Source organism: Mobula hypostoma, chromosome 2 (assembly GCF_963921235.1).
Source record: "Mobula hypostoma chromosome 2, sMobHyp1.1, whole genome shotgun sequence".
Taxonomy (NCBI): domain Eukaryota; kingdom Metazoa; phylum Chordata; class Chondrichthyes; order Myliobatiformes; family Myliobatidae; genus Mobula; species Mobula hypostoma.
In genome coordinates this window covers 63,727,203-63,747,209 of record NC_086098.1, presented here as the reverse complement: position 1 = coordinate 63,747,209, position 20,007 = coordinate 63,727,203, and the positions used below count along the sequence as shown (strand labels likewise).

The 20,007-nt window shown below is 46.5% G+C and overlaps 1 pseudogene; it reads right to left on the bottom strand.

The window, feature by feature from the left end:
* Positions 1-16,854: 16,854 nt before the first annotated feature.
* On the bottom strand, positions 16,855-17,026 carry LOC134343156 (U2 spliceosomal RNA; annotated as a pseudogene).
* Between the last annotated feature and the right edge of the window lie 2,981 nt (positions 17,027-20,007).

Below are 20,007 nucleotides of genomic sequence, written 5' to 3'. Positions count from 1 at the left end.
GGGTGGGATTTCCCCTAGACCTATATGAGCCAATATAACGGAGCGTTACAAGTGGGGGCTACCGTCCTGGATTTGGATTTTCGGTAAAGCTGTAACAGTTGCCGCGTTAATTAGTGCAAAGATGGATCGAGATAAGATTGTAAGTTGGTGTGAATTAGAGGATGTACCGGTGAATCATGCGTGCGTGCTAAGTGGGGTGGATTATCGCATTCCGGCAGATGTACTGGTGCGAGGGTTGTGTTTGATTAAAGGTATCGGGCAGGTAGAAGGGGTGGGAAAGAACTGGAGTCCAGCTGGATGTTGGTGCGGACGAGTGCCGACGTCATGACGTTGGAACTACCAGCGATGGTCAGTGTCCGGGGGAGGTGGGGCCGTGGGGTCTCTACACCCTTCCGGAGGACAAAAGTGAGGAGGTACCGGAGGAGGAGCTAGATGAGGCCCCAGGGGAGGTGCCAGTAGCCAGGGGTGGAGGTGTGGAGTGGGAAGGCTTGGCCAGGCCCCGTCCCCCAGCCAAGGGTGAGACCTCCGAGTTAGTGGCTGCCATTACCTCCCTGGTGAGAAGGGTTGAGGGGCCCCCCGCCCGAAGCTGAGAATTTTCTCGGAGCCATGCCCACCCGGAAGGGGAGGACAACTATGAGGTATGGATTGAGAATACGTCCCAGTTGTTAGAGGTGTGGCCAGTTTCGGATGAGGAAAACAGACAACGATAGGTGGAAAGTTTGAGGGGTGGGGCGGCGAGTGTGGTCCGCGAGTTGAGAGCGGAATGGCCCTCGGCTTCCCTGTCGGAGTGTTTGGACGCTTTGGAGGAAGTTTTTGGACTGTCAGGAGATCCCTGGCGACTCTTAGCGGAGTTTCAAAAAATGGGGCAGGGAAGAGGGGAAAAGCTCTCAGAATACATTTTTCAGCTGGAGGGGAAGCTTACGGGGCTGCTGCGCCGAGGGGTAGTGAAGGCGGATGAAGTAGCGAAGTTGAGGATGAGTCAGATATCTAATGGTTCCCAGGAGGGTGACAGGGTGGCTTGGAGTATCCGGCAGTCATATAAGAGGAGCCCTTCTCCATCGTTCGGGTAGCTGATTAGAGAGGTGCGGGTGGAGGAGAGTGCTTCAGGCCGAACAGGGGGCTCGGACTCCCAGGGACGGTCTTCAGCGGTTCAGGAGGTGGTAGCCAGGGTGAGATCAGAGAAATCCAAGGGGTCCCGGGGGGGAGGGACTCCCCGCTTGAGGGGATGGACAGGGGGAGTACCCCCTTCAGGGGGTGTCCCGGGAGGAGAGAGGCGGTGGGTAGTGTGTGCTATAACTGTGGGAGGGAGGGGCATTTCCGGTGGGAATGTGAGTGGCCGGGGGTGTGCTGCAGCTGTGGGGAAGCGGGTCACTTGTGGAGGGATTGTGAGAGACGAGATGCTCCGAGGGGAGAGGGCCCCCGGGCCACTAAGAAGGAAGAGGTGTCGGGAAACTTACGAGAGGCTCAGTGAGGGAACGGACTGGAGTCTCAGGAGGAACACATTCCCAGAAAGCAGCCATGGAACCCCCGAAAGTACAAGCCCTTATACCGGATGGACTGGTGGGACCCCGTTCCAGTGTGTCCCTACGGATAGAGGGAATCTTTGCAAAAGCCATCCTTGACAGAGGATCGCAGGTTACCTTACTGTACCAGTCGTTCTACAACAAATATCTGAAGCATTTGCCAGTAACCCCATTTAATGCACTGGAGATTTGGGCATAAGTGATGGTGATTACCCGTACGATGGATACTTGTCAGTGAGATTGGAATTCTCGGAGGGTGATGTGGGAGTGTCGGAAGCAATTGAGACGCTGGTGCTGGTCTGTCCGGACCCGGTGGAAACTGGTGGCGCTACCCTGCTAGTGGAGACTAGCTCCCCTCTGGTGCGACGGCTCTTGGGAGCTTGTAAGGAGAAGGCAGGGGAGAACTTTCTGGAGACCCTCTTAGTACACCCAGTGTTTCGAGCAGTGTTCGAAGAAGTGGGTGGCCCCCAGGGGCTGGATCCTGAGTGCAAACGAAGGGCGGTGTGGTGCACTCAGCCGAGGCCTAAGGTGATACGGCCAGGGGAGGTGGCATTAGTGATGGGGACCCCCAGATTCCCCGGAGCACCAGCAGGTGAGGCCCTGCTAGTAGACGCCCCAGACGACCTGGAAGGGGAGTCCTGGTTCCCTGCTGGGGCGCTGGTGAGACCTGAATTGCAGAGGCCCTCAGCTGTACAGGCACGGCGGATGGGGGTGATGGTAAGGAACATAACGGAGAGGGAGATCATCTTTAAGTGCGGGATGCCCCTTGCACACTTGTTTCCAGTTACAGTGATGTCTAGTGCCTCCGTGAGACCCACTGGAGGAAAACTATTGGAGAACGGGGGGCTGACCAAGGAGGCCTTCAATTTTAAAGATTCCCCTGTACCGCTGGAGTATAAGAGCAGGCTGGTGGAGAAGATGCTGAAGTTAGGGGGTGTCTTTTCTCAGGACGAGTTTGATGTAGGGTGTTCCAAGAGCACTCAGCACACTATCCGGGTGACAAATGACACCCCGTTTAGGGAGAGGTCGCGGCGGTTGGCCCCAGCCGATGTGGAAGATGTGCGGCAGTTGAAGGATGCAGGGATTATCGCGGAGTCCCGAAGCCCCTATGCGTCCCCCATAGTGGTGGCAAGGAAGGGAAATGGGAAGGTACCCCTGTGTGTGGACTATAGGACCCTGAACCGGCGCACTGTTCCCGACCAATATACAGTCCCAAGGGTGGAAGATGCATTGGCCTGTTTAAGTGGGGCCCAGTGGTTTAGTGTATTGGATTTGCGGAGTGGGTATTACCAGATTCCGATGAGTGAGGCCGATAAAGAGAAGACGGCCTTTATCTGCCCCCTGAGATTTTTCCAGTTCAAACGAATGCCCCAAGGCATCTCGGGGGCCCCAGCCACATTCCAGTGGCTCATGGAGAGGACAGTGGGGGACAGGAACCTGCTGGAGGTATTGGTGTACCTGGACGACCTGACAGTGTTTGGATCTACATTGGAGGAACATGAGGAGCGGCTGCTGAAGGTGCTGAGTCGGCTGAAGGAGGAAGGGTTAAAACTTTCCCTGGATAAATGTCAGTTCTGCAAGACGTCAGTCAGTTATGTTGGGCACATAATCTCGTGAAATGGAGTGGCCACTGATCCGGCTAAGATAGCCGCAGTCACCACCTGGCCGAGACCTCAGAAGGTGAGCGCCTTACCTCGTTTTTGGGGTTTTGCGGATATTACCAGTGATTCGTGAAAGGATATGCAAAAATGAGTCACTCATTGAACCAGCTGTTGTGTGGTTATCCACCTGTGGGGAAGAAAAGGAAGGGAGACTGAGGGCTGGAGGTAGGAGGATACTTGAACCCCGGGGGAGCCTTTTGGATTGAGGTGGGATGCTCAATGTGAAGAGGCGTTCCAATCTCTAAAAAGGGCGCTGACGTAGGCCCCGGTGTTGGCTTTTGCTGATTCCCGGAAGCCGTATGTTCTACACACTGATGCCAGTCACGAGGGTCTGGGGGCTGTCCTGTACCAGGAACAGGGCAACAGACTGAGACCGGTGGCGTTTGTCAGCCTGAGCTTGTTGCCATCTGAGAGAAACTATCCCACTCACAAGCTGGAGTTCTTGGCGTTGAAATGGGCGGTGGTGGACAAGTTGAGTGACTATCTATACGGGACCCAGTTTGAGGTGAGAACTGACAACAACCCCCTCACTTATATCCTGACTTCGGCAAAGCTGGACGCTACTGGGCACCGGTGGTTAGCAGCCACCGTTCTGAGGAACAGGCTGCTGCCGGAGTTGAGCCCCCAGGAAATGGAGGCGGCTCAGCGTGATGACCCGAGCATTGGCACTATCTGGTACGCAGTTAGCAGGGGTGTATGGGGCAGGTGGAGAAGGCGAAACATGCCTCCGTTCCCCTACTACTGAAGGAGTGGCCCAGGTTGAAGCTGAAGAACCACGTCCTGTACCGGGTCACGTCGCCTCCGGACCACCCCCGGCGCTGGCAGCTGGTCATGCCTGAGAAGTATCGGAAGACTGTGCTCCAGGCTCTACATGATGATTCCGGGCACTTAGGGGTAGAGAAGACCTATGGATTAGTCAAGGACCGGTTTTACCGGCCCCGGATGAGGGGGGAGGTGGAAGAATACTGTAAGACCTGTAGCCGTTGCGTCAGGAGGAAGACCCTGCCTGCGCAGGCGGCCCCGTTATCCCACTTGCAGAGTGCGGGACCCATGGACCTGGTGTGTATGGATTTCCTGTCTATTGAGCCGGACACCAGCAATACCGTGAATGTCTTGGTCATCACGGATCACTACACTGGATATGCACAGGCTTTTCCTACTAAGGATCAGAAAGCGTCTACAGTGGCGAAGGTGTTATGGGAGAAGTACTTTGTTCATTATGGCCTTCCCTGGCGAATCCATAGTGATTAGGGATGGAATTTCGAGAGCAGGCTTATCCATGAATTACTGAGTATGCTTGGGGTTGAAAAGTCCAGAACCACCCCCTATCACCCGCAGGGTGATCCTCAGCCCGAGAGGTTTAACCAGACTCTGCTGGACATGCTCGGCACCTTGGAGATTGGACAGAAGAGTAAGTGGAGTCGGCACATCGCCCATTTGGTTCACTGTTACAACTGTACTCGCAATGATGCTACGGGGTACTCGCCCTACTGTCTGATGTTCGGACGGGGAGCGAGGTTGCCCATTGAGCTGTGTTTTGGGACTGAAGCGGGTGAAATACCTTCGAAGCCATGTCTGAAGTACGTGTCCGATATGAGGAGAGAGTTGAAAAGGGCGTACGAGTTGGCCGAGGCGGCAGCCACCAAGTAGAACCAGCGGAATAAGAAGAGGTATGATCAGAAAGTAAAGTTCGTCCAGCTATTGCCGGAAGACCGAGTCCTTATCCGGAAATTAGGACTACCTGGTAAGCACAAGCTGGCAGATCGTTGGGCAGCCACCCCGTATGTGGTGAAGAGCTAGATGCCGAATCTCCGTGTTTACCGGGTGAGACCCAAGGATGGGAAGGGGCCTGTCAAGGTATTTCATCGGAACCACCTGTTGCTCCTGGGTCGAGAGGTGAAGGTAGACCCAGAGCCCGAATGGGAGTTTACGGCTAGTGCGAGGACTCTGCGAGGGCGCGGGGCGAGGGAAGAGCCAGAACGGGAGTTTACGGCTAGTGCGAGGGCGTGGGGTGAGGGAAGAGCCCGCTGCGAAAGAGACGGGGCCGGTCTCCACCCCGAAAAGGGATACGTCATCGGAAGACAATGATTCGGACGTGTGGTACCTGTTTCCGTTCGCTGATTCCCCTATGCCGGGAGAAGAGGCTCCTGACCCTTCCCTCACTGAGTTAGGGGAACCGAGGGAGGGAGTTGCAGAACCACCTGTAATACAGCCGGGATTGGGGGAGGAGAGGGTGGGGGCAGAACCTGAGGCAGAGGGCTCACAAGTGCTGAGGGGTCCCTGTGAGGGTGGTGCCCCGTGTGAGGGTCCAACAGGTAGGCCAGGGGTGTCACCTGGGGTGTCTGAACTGGAAGAGTCAGCAGAGGAAGTACAGAGGTCTCAGAGGGGTAGGCACCCCCCAGAGAGGTTGACCTATACAGCGCTGGGAGAGCAGGGTGTGATCTCCACAGCCCTGGGAAGTTATGTCACTGCTTTATGCACCTGGGTTGGGTTTTGTGTTTTGCAAGGACCACTGGTGAACCCTGTTAACATCATGAGGGCATGACTTTTATTTGGTGGGGGGAGAGTGTACGGGGTCTCTTCTTTGTATGTTAAATTTAAAATGGCTTCTTTGTTATGTTAATCTTTTAAACTGCTGCGTATGTGGATTAAAATGGCTTCTATGTTATGTTAAATGCTGAGAAAGTCTCCAGCTAGACATTTGCCTGGGTTAGTACAGATAACAGGGTGCTATTAGCCAATGGGTGTTCATGTTATTGTTTCTGGGGGTGATAATGCTGTCTGATATGACTGGGAACTGGGGGGTTTTTGGGGAGGAGTCGGAGAAGAGACAGAGAGGATGGCAAACGTGTGAAAAGTCTCCGGTTGATCACTCCGGGTGGTCCTGAGCCGTGAGTCAACGGGGTCCGGGTGGTCCCGAGCCGCGAGTCGATGGGGTCTGGGTGGTCCCGAGCCGCGAGCCGACGGGGTCCGGGTGGTCCCGAGCCGCGAGCCGACAGGGTCCGGGTGGTCGTCAGGAATCCCTGAGCTCCAACTTGTGCACGAAGAACTTGAACTTTGTCTAGTGCCTTTTTCCATTATTTCTTTTTCTGTATCGAACTTATATTAATTTCATAGACTTAGTGATATCTATAAAGTGTACTTGGTAAAACGTACTGTGTGTGCTGGCTGATGATTGATGTTTGGGATTGATGCGGATGGTAGTGGTACAGCAACCGACCCAGCGGGAAGCGTCCAGGCCGGTGCTGGGTGGGACTTCCCCTAGACCTATATGAGCCAATATAGCTGAGCGTTACACTTACTTACCTTCTTGTAAGGTACACAGATATTGAAGTAAAGAGAATTAAGCTTTGATTTTTACTCTGGGTTTGCTCTGTTTTGTATATTTCTGTTTACATCCTCCACTCTGGCATATTTCCCTGCAACTGTCAGTTTTCCCTTCACTATCCTGTACCTCTGCTCTAACATTTCCTGCTGATCTATTAAACCTACAGTTCTTAGAACTCTGCCTCTTCTTAATTAGTTTATAACCCTAGTTATGTGACTTGCCACTGGTTTCAGCCCATCCCAAGGAAAAGACAATCCTTCACTTCTGAGACAGACATCAAGTGCTGCTGGAGGGTCATCAGTTTGAGGAAGCATGCCCTTTGGTCTTACAAAACTATTTGGTGGGGAGACAGGTGCAAAGGTCCGTGTTCCAGTGCAGTCCCGGCATCTGCCTAACCAAGGACTCTCAGATCTAAGGGCTGTTCTCAGGGACACACACCGAGACAAACATCAAGTTCTGGAAGGTCATCAGTTCAGTGAAAGGTGCTTTTCGGTCTGCCTGAACTTGGTCTTCAAGCACAGCGAGATATCTGTAAAGGCATGCTACAGACTGGCACAGTCCAACTGCAGGAGTATGCGCTAAGGGATGCATTAAAACTTAGTGCAGCCAATGCTAAGGCTCAGTGGGGAAGGACTTGAGTATAGTCTCCTTCAGCTACTGTACATGGAGGGGTAGATTTGGGTGGGGAAAAGAGCGATGAAAAGAGTTAATCATTCAAGGGGCCTCATAGAATTATGCTATCAACATACATCAAAGTTGCTGGTGAATGCAGCAGGCCAAGCAGCATCTATAGGAAGAGGCGCAGTCGACGTTTCAGGCCGAGACCCTTCGTCAGGACTAACTGAAGGAAGAGTGAGTAAGGGATTTGAAAGCTGGAGGGGGAGGGGGAGATGCAAAATGATAGGAGAAGACAGGATGGGGAGGGATAGAGCCGAGAGCTGGACAGGTGATAGGCAAAAGGGGATACGAGAGGATCATGGGACAGGAGGTCGGGGAAGAAAGACAAGGGGGGGGGTGACCCAGAGGATGGGCAAGAGGTATATTCAGAGGGACAGAGGGAGAAAAAGGAGAGTGAGAGAAAGAATGTGTGCATAAAAATGAGTAACAGCTGGGGTACGAGGGGGAGGTGGGGCCTAGCGGAAGTTAGAGAAGTCAATGTTCATGCCATCAGGTTGGAGGCTACCCAGACGGAATATAAGGTGTTGTTCCTCCAACCTGAGTGTGGCTTCATCTTTACAGTAGAGGAGGCCGTGGATAGACATGTCAGAATGGGAATGGGATGTGGAATTAAAATGTGTGGCCACTGGGAGATCCTGCTTTCTCTGGCGGACAGAGCGTAGATGTTCAGCAAAGCGGTCTCCCAGTCTGCGTTGGGTCTCACCAATATATAAAAGGCCACATCGGGAGCACCGGACGCAGTATATCACCCCAGTCGACTCACAGGTGAAGTGATGCCTCACCTGGAAGGACTGTTTGGTGCCCTGAATGGTGGTAAGGGAGGAAGTGTAAGGGCATGTGTAGCACTTGTTCCGCTTACACGGATAAGTGCCAGGAGGGAGATCAGTGGGGAGGGATGGGGGGGACGAATGGACAAGGGAGTTGTGTAGGGAGCGATCCCTGCGGAATGCAGAGAGAGGTGGGGAGGGAAAGATGTGCTTAGTGGTGGGATCCCTTTGGAGGTGGCGGAAGTTACGGAGAATAATATGTTGGACCCGGAGGCTGGTGGGGTGGTAGGTGAGGACCAGGGGAACCCTATTCCTAGTGGGGTGGTGGGAGGATGGAGTGAGAGCAGATGTACGTGAAATGGAGGAGATGCGTTTAAGAGCAGAGTTGATAGTGGAGGAAGGGAAGCCCCTTTTTTTAAAAAATGAAGACATCTCCCTCGTCCTAGAATGAAAAGCCTCATCCTGAGAGCAGATGCGGCGGAGACGAAGGAATTGCGAGAAGGGGATGGCGTTTTTGCAAGAGACAGGGTGAGAAGAGGAATAGTCCAGATAGCTGTGAGAGTCAGTAGGCTTATAGTAGATATCAGTGGATAAGCTGTCTCCAGAGACAGAGACAGAAAGATCTAGAAAGGGGAGGGAGGTGTCGGAAATAGACCAGGTAAACTTGAGGGCAGGGTGAAAGTTGGAGGCAAAGTTAATAAAGTCAACGAGTTCTGCATGCGTGCAGGAAGCAGCGCCAATGCAGTCGTCGATGTAGCGAAGGAAAAGTGGGGGACAGATACCAGAATAGGCACGGAACATAGATTGTTCCACAAACCCAACAAAAAGGCAGGCATAGCTAGGACCCATACGGGTGCCCATAGCTACACCTTTAGTTTGGAGGAAATGGGAGGAGCAAAAGGAGAAATTATTAAGAGTAAGGACTAATTCCGCTAGATGGAGCAGAGTGGTGGTAGAGGGGAACTGATTAGGTCTGGAATCCAAAAAGAAGCGTAGAGCTTTGAGACCTTCCTGATGGGGGATGGAAGTATATAAGGACTGGACATCCATGGTGAAAATAAAGCGGTGGGGGCCAGGGAACTTAAAATCATCGAAAAGTTTAAGAGTGTGAGAAGTGTCACGAACATAGGTCGGAAGGGATTGAACAAGGGGTGATAAAACAGTGTCGAGGTATGCAGAAACGAGTTCGGTGGGGCAGGAGCAAGCTGAGACAATAGGTCGGCCAGGACAGGCAGGTTTGTGGATCTTGGGTAGGAGGTAGAAACGGGAAGTGCGGGGTGTGGGAACTATAAGGTTGGTAGCAGTGGATGGGAGATCCCCTGAGCGGATAAAGTCGTTGATAGTGTGGGAGACAATGGCCTGGTGCTCCTTGGTGGGGTCACGATCGAGGGGTAAATAAGAGGAGGTATCCGCGAGTTGTCGCTGTGCCTCGGCAAGGTAGAGGTCAGTACGCCAGACTACAACAGCACCCCCTTTATCAGCGGGTTTAATAATAAGGTTAGGATTAGTGCGGAGGGAGTGGAGAGCAGAGCGTTCCGAAGGAGTGAGGTTGGAATGGGGACAAGGTGCGGTGAAGTCGAGACGGTTGATGTCCCGTCGGCAGTTGGCAATAAAGAGATCCAAAGCAGGCAGAAGACCAGAGCGGGGTGTCCATGAAGAAGAGGAGGGTTGAAGACGGGAGAAGGGGTCATCGGTGGGGGTGGAAGAGTCCTTGCCGAAGAAGTAGGCTCGGAGACGGAGACGGCGGAAGAAAAGTTCCGCATCGTGGCGAACACGGAACTCGCTGAGGTGTGGGCGAAGCATATTATTCTCCGTAACTTCCGCCACCTCCAACGGGATCCCACCACTAAGCACATCTTTCCCTCCCCCCCTCTCTCTGCATTCCGCAGGGATCGCTCCCTACACAACTCCCTTGTCCATTCGTCCCCCCCATCCCTCCCCACTGATCTCCCTCCTGGCACTTATCCGTGTAAGCGGAACAAGTGCTACACATGCCCTTACACTTCCTCCCTTACCACCATTCAGGGCACCAAACAGTCCTTCCAGGTGAGGCATCACTTCACCTGTGAGTCGACTGGGGTGATATACTGCGTCCGGTGCTCCCGATGTGGCCTTTTATATATTGGTGAGACCCAACGCAGACTGGGAGACCGCTTTGCTGAACATCTACGCTCTGTCCGCCAGAGAAAGCAGGATCTCCCAGTGGCCACACATTTTAATTCCACATCCCATTCCCATTCTGACATGTCTATCCACGGCCTCCTCTACTGTAAAGATGAAGCCACACTCAGGTTGGAGGAACAACACCTTATATTCCGTCTGGGTAGCCTCCAACCTGATGGCATGAACATTGACTTCTCTAACTTCCGCTAGGCCCCACCTCCCCCTCGTACCCCAGCTGTTACTCATTTTTATGCACACATTCTTTCTCTCACTCTCCTTTTTCTCCCTCTGTCCCTCTGAATATACCTCTTGCCCATCCTCTGGGTCACCCCCCCCTGTCTTTCTCCCTAGGCCTCCTGTCCCATGATCCTCTCGTATCCCCTTTTGCCTATCACCTGTCCAGCTCTCGGCTCTATCCCTCCCCCTCCTGTCTTCTCCTATCATTTTGCATCTCCCCCTCCCCCTCCAGCTTTCAAATCCCTTACTCACTCTTCCTTCAGTTAGTCCTGACGAAGGGTCTCGGCCTGAAACGTCGACTGCGCCTCTTCCTATAGATGCTGCTTGGCCTGCTGCGTTCACCAGCAACTTTGATGTATGTTGCTTGAATTTCCAGCATCTGCAGAATTCCTGTTGTTAGAATTATGCTATGTTTGTTTATCTTTAAAAATGTTTACCCTAATGACCATGAAGTCTTCTTGTACTATTTTTCTTTCATATACACAGTATTAGTTTTATAATGAATAAAGTTTATTTTTGAATTATATAAAACAGCTCTCTCCTTCATCAGTAATTGTGCCAATATCCCATATATTGGAACCCATTTCTCCCACACCACGTTTTGAAACACATATTAACCTCTCCAACCCTATTTACCCTTTACCACTTTGCATGGTTCAGGTAATAATCCAGAGACTGCTGTCTTTGTGATTCTGCTTTTCAGTTTTGATCTGAGCTCCTCACATTCCTTCAGCAGAACCTCTTTCTTAGTCTCTCCATGTTGTTAGTGCCTACATGCATCCAGACAACTTGATCTCCAGCCAAAAGTGAAGGACTAGCCCTCACAGCAAGCAGGGAACATGGCCTTCAGAACTCTCTATCTTTCAATAGTTATTTCAGCCCAAAATAACTATTTCTGTTCTTTTTTGTCATTTACTGAAAATGTTTTGTCAGGCTATTTACATATCTGGTATGATACATTTGCTAGTATTACAAATTTAAATAGATGTGGCAGCGCACACACACACACACGCACACACACAAATAAGTAGTTGATGTTTGGGTTCGAGTCCCTTCATCAGGACTGGAAAGGAAGAGGAAGAGGGATGAAGCCAGAATAAGAAGGTAGTGGGAGGGGGAAGGTAGACAAGCCAGACAGTGATAGGTGAAGCCAGACACATGGGGAAGGGGGGACGAATTATGTACCAGGGAGGTGATAAGTGGAAAAGACAAAGGGCTGGAAGAGAAAGAATCTAATAGGAGAAGAGAGTGGATTATGGAAGAAATGGAAGGAGAAGGGACACTGGGGGAAGGCGATAAGCAGGTGAGAAGAGATAAGAGGCTAGAAAGGGGAAATGAAGAAGAGGGAAGGAGAGGGGATAAAATTACTAGAAGGAGAAATTGATTTTCATGCCATCAGGTTGGAGAATACTGAGACAGAATATGAGGTGTTCCTCTACCAACCTGAGAGTGGCCTCATCATGACTCTTCTTACTTCTCCCCCTCTTCTCCATCCACCCGGTTTCACCTATCATCTTCTGGCTTGTCCACCTCCCCCTCCCACTAACCTACTTATTCTGGCTTTTCTCCCCTTCCTTTCCAGTCCTGATGAAGGGTCTCGGCTCAAATATTCAATGTTTGTTCATTTCCATAGATGCTGGTTGACCTGCTGAGTTCCTCCAGCATTTTCTGTGTGTTGCTCTGGACTTTCAGTATGTGCAGGATCTCTTGTGATAAGGAAGGTTTTAGTTCTATTTCTTGGTTATTGATGGAATCATTTTGTACCTTTAATTTTCTTTCAATAACAGAATGTCAGAAATTATACTTAACCAATATCTGATTGAAATGCAATATAATATTAATACATCTATGCTTAATGACTTTACATTTCCAGTTAGAGCTCAGAATTGCCTTTAAATATCTTTTCCTACGCTGTGGCATATTTTCTCATCCGCAGACCTTTCTTTTTCTTCTGTTATAAATCTTACCGGTTTGAGAATATTTGAATTCACTGTATTTTTTTTCAAACCAATGTAAAATGCAATGAAATTAATTTATCCCTTCTGCACAGAATTACATTCCCTGAGTATTTCAGAGCATTTGTGCTTCAGCATGTGATTGATATCTATTTTTGACATCCCTAGATTACATCAGGGCCTTCATGCTCAATTATTGTTGCCTGTGTCCTCAGGGTTGTTTGCAAAATTCCATTAAGACGGACCATGTCTCAGAGGAGATCCCTTACTTATTTTCACCATGTCAGTTATTCTGGTATTCTCTCAACCTAGAACATATTCTGCTAATACATGATTCAAGAAATCCCTTGGGCAGTTTCTCTATTAACCACAGTCTCACAATTTTAATCTCTTTACTTTCCTTTTAATACTGTGAGTTTCCAGTTATGTGAGTCTAAAGGCATAAGTTTCTGTATTGTTGCTTGTCGTTAAAGATGTTTCAAGCTGACAACTAATATGACCTTTTCTTTGGAATAACTGGAAAGGAATTGGTTTTCCTGTTTGTGACTGCTCCAGCCACTTATGGAAGCTCCAGGAGTGAGGCATACAATACATGACCTACTGCTTGATTCTTAGCACCCTCTTAGCACCAGGTCAGGTCACTCGTCTGAGAGCTACTGGTACCATGTAACCCAGTACTACCTGTCACACGGTCGGGTGGTCGGTGACTAAACCGGCTCCCCAACCAGGCTTGCCTGGTGAGGAGGGTGGCTAGACACCCTGCAGGACAAAAAACAAGACCTGTCAAAGGGCAGATCAACCCTCTCGTAGGGTCAACGGCCATCTAGCAAACATGTGCCATGAAGTGTGGAAAGGACATCCCTTGCATCGAAGCTTGGTCTGGCCATTCACTGCAACAGAACTTCCCCCAGCCATCTTGGGCCTCACCATGCCACTGGATCTGGGAGGGGATTTTGAGAAGGTGGGTTTGGACCTGTGTAACCCCCTACTCACCTAAAATCCATTCACACACACGCTGTTCCTTTCTGAGGGTTAACCCCACTAAGTGACTGAAAGGAACCATCATCATCTTATGGGATGGATAGCCAGAGAGAGAGAGAGAGAGAGAGCACCCTCTAACATGGATGGGATTTGCATTAAGTACAAAGATCACCGAATGACAAATGGATATCTTCCAACAAAAACCTTGGAAATAAGAACAATGATCATTTGAAATGCTTGTAGTACCATTGGAAAGATGACTTTGATTCACTGCCTGTTACATTTCTCTTGCACTTTATCATGCACAATATTGTTTATAAACAATATTCGACACAGGTGAAAATGCCACAGTCATAATTTATAAAACCACAATCACCCTTGAAATACTTAAATTAGAGGTTTATTCCCACAAAAAGAACAAATTCAAAATGGTATCTGATTTAAAGTATGCTTTATTTTAACTTGGCACAGATTAATATTGAAAACTGAACTTCCTGAATTCTTACACACGTAAACTTTAAGTTATACATTTGGTTCTTAAGTGCTGAGTCCAGGCTGGTTGTCTACTAATCAAATCATTCTGCTTCTACTCCCCAATGGGAGGAATTTTTTTTTAAGATTTCCTTACTTTGAGTTGCAACTTTTGGCAATAGCTATGACCAAGCACCGTAATCAGTAAAAAAAAAAGGACCACTAAAGCTTTAAATTGAAAACATTGAGCTTGTGTCTCTTACCTGGAATATCAAACTTCTATTATTCCTAGTTCTTTCAGATTTCTTTCAGGACCTCATGGCAGGGTTTGGTAAATGTTGCCTAGAAAGATGATCGAAGCAAATGCTGTGTATTTAATATTTTGATAATATTTGAGTAGTCTTGTAAATATATCGTTTCATTAAGCATTCTCACTTACTTCAATAATTCATTGCGGGTTATATGTATAAATACGTGAATTGCATACGTCATCTCGATAACCATGTGATACACACGAGCCTCACTGAAAGTAAACCCAAAGTTGGACTCATATTTCCGACTGCCGTGTTTTACTTTGAATTAGTTTAATGTTTTGAAGTTAGTAAACATAAACAACAAAGTCAGTAATTACTTTCTAAATAAGGATTGCTTATATCCCTGAAATGGAAAAACTTACAGGGCAATGGGGAAAGGAAGTCTTTATAATATTTTGAATGATAAAGTAATTGTGGAACCAACGGGCATTGAAATGTCACAATTTCTTTCCACATGTGTATTTGTTTATTTATTACTGTCAAGATGAACAGCTCTCAAATGTTGGACTCCATTTCCTCTCAAATTTTGTTCCCTGTGACAATCTAACCATGGGCTGTTTAGTCAAGCATCTTATGCATATTAACATTGCTGTTTAAGAGAATTTATCTTTAATTCCTTTGCTGAAGAAACAGCTTCTTTCTACTGCTGGATGCTTTCAGCACAGTTCTGACAAGGGGCTGCTAAATCGGGTTGTCATGTGCCAAAGATAGGGTCAACTGTAAAAATGACCAACTGCCAGAAATCATTTCACCTGCTAACCTTATCATGGTAGCTATCTTTATATCACCCATCCCTGAATGACACTAGATTCAATGCAGCTTCCCTGAGATAGAGAGCAGCAATGAAGTTCAGGAGCCGTGCCAAGAAGCAACGCTGCACTGAACTGTTTTACATAACTTTCAAGAATACCCAAAGAATATGGAGAGAAAGTGACTTATTTGAATAGGTCTTTTTACAACAAATCTGAATGAGCCAATTAAATACTGAATGATGTTTTGTAATAAGCATTAAAATGGAGGTTTAAAATACTGCATACTTTTCAGTATAAAGGAAATGGTAATAGCAGCTATTTAACACCATAAATGAATTTCCAGGAATAGACATTGAAATTGATAATTAACCTGTCCTAGCTTGGAGAGATCAATCTAATGTGGTACCACATACTTTACTGTGTAATTCTCCTGTCCATCACTTACAAAACAATTGCCAACCTCACAGAAGCAGGATATTGATTGTTCAACCTCTTAGAATGTTCTCATCTCTATACTTCATGCGGTTACTTTGCTCTAATGCTATAGCTTTTTGTCTTCCACTTCACATGTGTATGAAATTACAGTATAATTTGGGAGTCAATTGATGAATCAAGATGCTGAATACACTGAGCAGTTTGACATGATTACTAATAGGTTGTTCCAGGCTACTTGGGCTTCACATTCTGTGCTGAACTACTCCAGAGGGAGAACCATCTGAACAGTTTGTAAACTTATCTCTGAACCTTCATCATTGAACAGTGAAAATTAACCAAATGAATAGTGAAATTCCTTTGTCTCTGAGCTTGGAGCACACTACATCAGGGTACAGCTGACAATATGATTCAGGCTTCTGGCCAATACTCAGCATGTTGTCCTCAATGGCTGTGTCTCACTCAGGTGTTGGAAGATGGAATCAAGCCATTCAATACAAATTTAATCAATTTTTGGGCATTTATTCAAATAGGTATTTGATTGTCAGTTCTTTTTGAATTGAAATCTTTCTATATCAGCTGTTTCATTTTCATTTGCCTGAAGACATCAGTGAATGACAATTAGGCACAACGGTTTCTTATCAAAATGGAGTATTAGATTAGAATTGCTATGTTTTACACTGTTCAACACATTTATTTATTACTTTTCACTTTAGCAGTTTAATAATAACATCACAATTATAGAATTGCTCTAAATCGATAATTATTTTACTGGTTTATTACAGTAACCTACTGTCATCTTAATTAAAAGAAGAGCAAAATCATGTTTTAAATAGAGTAATCTGAAATAAAGTGGAAATTTCTTTGGCCTTATGGAGTGGTATCAATTTAGATACCTGGGCCTCTCTGTAACACAAGAAGAAAAAATTGCCCATGGGAGTGGTTTGAGATGCTGAACCCCCCAAAAACTCTTGAGTTATAAAGAAACTTAACACAGTCAACATAAAAACTTATAGTTTGCATTTTGTACTCTCCGTCCTCTCAGCATGTTTTATGTGAAGATCAGCAAAGCTGCTGTTATATTCAGCCTGCATTTTGCAAAGCCATTTAACATTCAAACTTAGTAAACACAAATGCATCACTCAGTAAAACAGGAAGGAGATAGTGCTAACTAGATTATTGATAAAAGTCCATGCAACACTGTTTCTACTGGTGAAACAAGGTATAAGTCATCAATTTTTTTTATGTTGGCATGGCTTCATTGGAATTGCCACGACTGAGATTGGGACCTGTCTGCTGACAGAACAAAATTTGTATCTGCTAAGTCGCATCACAAAGAAATGGCAGATGAACTTGATAAGTACTTTGCTTCAGTCTTTACTGTGGAAGACACTTCCACAGTAAAGGTCAGAACTCTGTGAGTGTCAGGGAGCAGGAATGAGTACCATTGCTATTACAAAGGAAAAAGTGCTAGGCAAGCACAAGCTCTTAAGGTGTATAAGTCATCTGGGCAGATGGATTACATCCCAGAGTCCTGAGAGAGGTTGCAGAAGAGATAACGGATGCATTGGTCATGATCTTTCAAGAATCACTTGATTCTGGCATGATCCCAGAGGACTGGTAATTGGAAATGTCACTCCACTCTTGAAGAAGGGAGGAAGGCAAAAGAAAGGAAATTATTGGCCAGTAGCCTAATCTCAGTGGTTGGGAAAGTGTTGGAGTCTATTACTACACTTGATCTTAGCCAAAAGGCCGAGAAGCGATTGGAGTCTATTACCGAAGATGTCTCAAGGTACTTGGACATTAATGATAAAATAAGTTAAAGGCAGCATGGTTTCTGTGAAGGGAAATCTTACCTGACAAATTTCTTCGAGGAAGTAACAAGCAGGGTGGACAAAGGAGAGGCAGCGGATATCATTTACTTGGATTTTCAGAAGGAGTTTGATAAGGTACTACACATAAGGCTGCTTAACAAAATAAAATTCTATGGCGTTACAGTAAAGATACTGTTATGAATAGCAGAATAGCTGACAGGCAGAAGGCAGTGAATGGGAATAAAAGGGGCCTTTTCTTGTTGGCTGCCGGAGGCTAGTAGTGTTCCTCAGGGATCAGTATTGAGATCGCTGCTTTTCACATTGATTGTCAATGATTTGGATAATGAAGTTGATAGCCTTGTGGCAAAGTTTGCAGATGATACAAAGATAGGTGCTGAGGAAGCAATGCGATTGCAGCAGGATTTAGACAAATTGGAAGAATGGGCAAAAAGTGGCAGATGGAATACAGTGTTGCGAAATGTATGATAATGTATTTTGGTAAAAGGAACAATAGTGCAGACTATTATCTAAATGGAGAGAAGGTTCAAACATCAGAGGTGCAGAGGGATTTAGGATTCCTCGTGCAAGACTCCAGAAATTTAATTTACAGGTTGAGTCTGTGGTAAAGAAGGCAAATGCAATGTTGACATTTATTTCAAGGAGAACAGAATATAAAAACACGGAGATAATGCTGAGTCTTTATAAGGCACTTAGAGTATTCTCAATAGTTTTGGGCCTCATATCTCACAAAAGATGTGTTGTCATTGGAGGGAATCCAGAGGAGGTTCACGAAGATGATTCTGAGAATGAAGGGGTTAATATATGAGAAGCGTTTGGTAGCTTTGGACCTGTACTCACTGAAATTTAGAAGAATGTGGGGGAATATCATTAAAACCTACTGAATGTTGAAAGGACCAGATATGGTGGATGTGGAGAGGATGTTTCCTATGATGGAGGTATCCAGAATTAGAGGACACAGCCTCAAAATTGACGGGTGACCTTTTAGAACAGAAGTAAGGAGGAATTTTTTAAGCCAGAGGTTAGTAAGTCTGTGGAATGCTCTGCCACAGACTGCGGTGGAGGCCAAGTCCATGTGTATACTTAAGGCACAAGTTGATCATTTCCTGATCGGTCAGGGTATCAAAGGATGTGGCAAGAAAGCAGGTGTGTGGGATTGAGTGGGGTCTGGGATCGGCCTTGATGGAATGGCAGTGCAGACTCGCTAGGCCGAGCGGCCTAATTCTGCTCCTATGTCTTCTGCTCTTATGGTCTAATCACATGTGAAGTTTCCATGTTCAGATAATGCTACTTCCCTTTCTCCCATCCATTGAAAATATCAGGTCAAGTATGGAGTGGAAGGTTTACCATGTTTCATGGACGTACTGGGGTTTTGTCTCTAAGTTACCAAGGCCTGGGTCTATGCTGTGGGAGCTCCACAGTATTGGAGGTGCCATTTTCTGGGAAGACTTGGTGTTGCATCTCTTTGATGTAAATGAAACTGTGGCATCGCTGTGAAGTAGAGCAAGGGAATCTGTCTGAGATTCTAATACTAAACATCCACTCAACACCTTTTCACTGGATTGCTGTGCACAAGAGGACTGCTGAATTTCTCATAACAGAGACCAGACTTCAAAAGTACTCTTTTTTTTCCATTAAACACCTTAGAAAATCCTGAAAGTTTATTACAGTTACTATGCAAGTGTACATCCTTATTTTTTGTAGTGTCAATGAATCTTTTATGGATAAAAGAGTTCATGATCATCCTTTCCTGGTTACAGCCATGATTCTTTTGAAAGGACCATGCTCTAGATGTTATTGGAAAAGAAACCAGACTCTGGACCTATGGCCCCTCTACTGATTTTTTAACTGAATCTTACCAGGCCATTAAGACTGCAATGTATGGCTCTGTTTATTTTAGCACAATGATTCCTCTTAGCACTAATTATTGACTGATACCTTACACATGCACATTGATTTGCTGCTCTCTCTGCAAAGTGAATATACACATTAACTCTACCTTTGAGTGAGTGCCTTTATTTAATTGATATGTAATTGTACAGACACAACAATGCCTGTTCAGTGCTCAATTCTTTTTGTCATTCCATGTCTGGACTCTTTGATTTAATAGTCTACCTCTATAGATGCGCAAGGGTGAATTTTTCAATAGGTGGAACTGCCTCAGCTAAAGGGATCCAGGAAGCAGGGGCCATGTTAACTTCCATCTAGCAGACCAGCTCACTGGAAATATATCCTTGCATTTTTCTATTTGGAAAGAAAGTACATGCTCTGCCAGTCATTGTCTTCTTTTGAGTGAGTAGCTTACTGAATATGAATGCAGCAATCTGTTGAGAACAGTTTACCAGCTGGTTTCACTTTCCAGTGTTAAAGTGGACTTCCTGTTGACCAATGATGAATCTAATCATGCATCCAAGGAAAACTGCTCAAAGACACTATTTAAACAGAAAATCACATTAATATACAGTATACAAAGAATATATTAAAAGCCATGCATGTCTTTTAGGTATATATTTTAATTTGAAATTTTAATTTTTTCACATAGTGTATAAAGTATTTTTTTTTTAACATTTTCAGCAAATGGTTGATATAGTTTTGATTTGTATTCTGGATCAGAATGAAGATGAAAATGATTATGTGGCCCGATAACCAAGAGATTATTGAGTTATAGAGTTGAACAGTGCTGAAAAAAGCCTCAGCACATATGTGTCCATGTCGACAAAGATGGACATTCAAGCCCATTTCTCAGCACTTGGCCCGTATCTCTCTAAACTCTAGTTATCCATATCCCTGACCATATGCATCTTAAATATATATTTAAATGTATTTGTCTCAACCACTTTCTCTGGCAGCTGATTCCATATATCCAACACGAATGCTGTAACAAAGTTGCAGCTCAGGCTCTTACTAAACCTT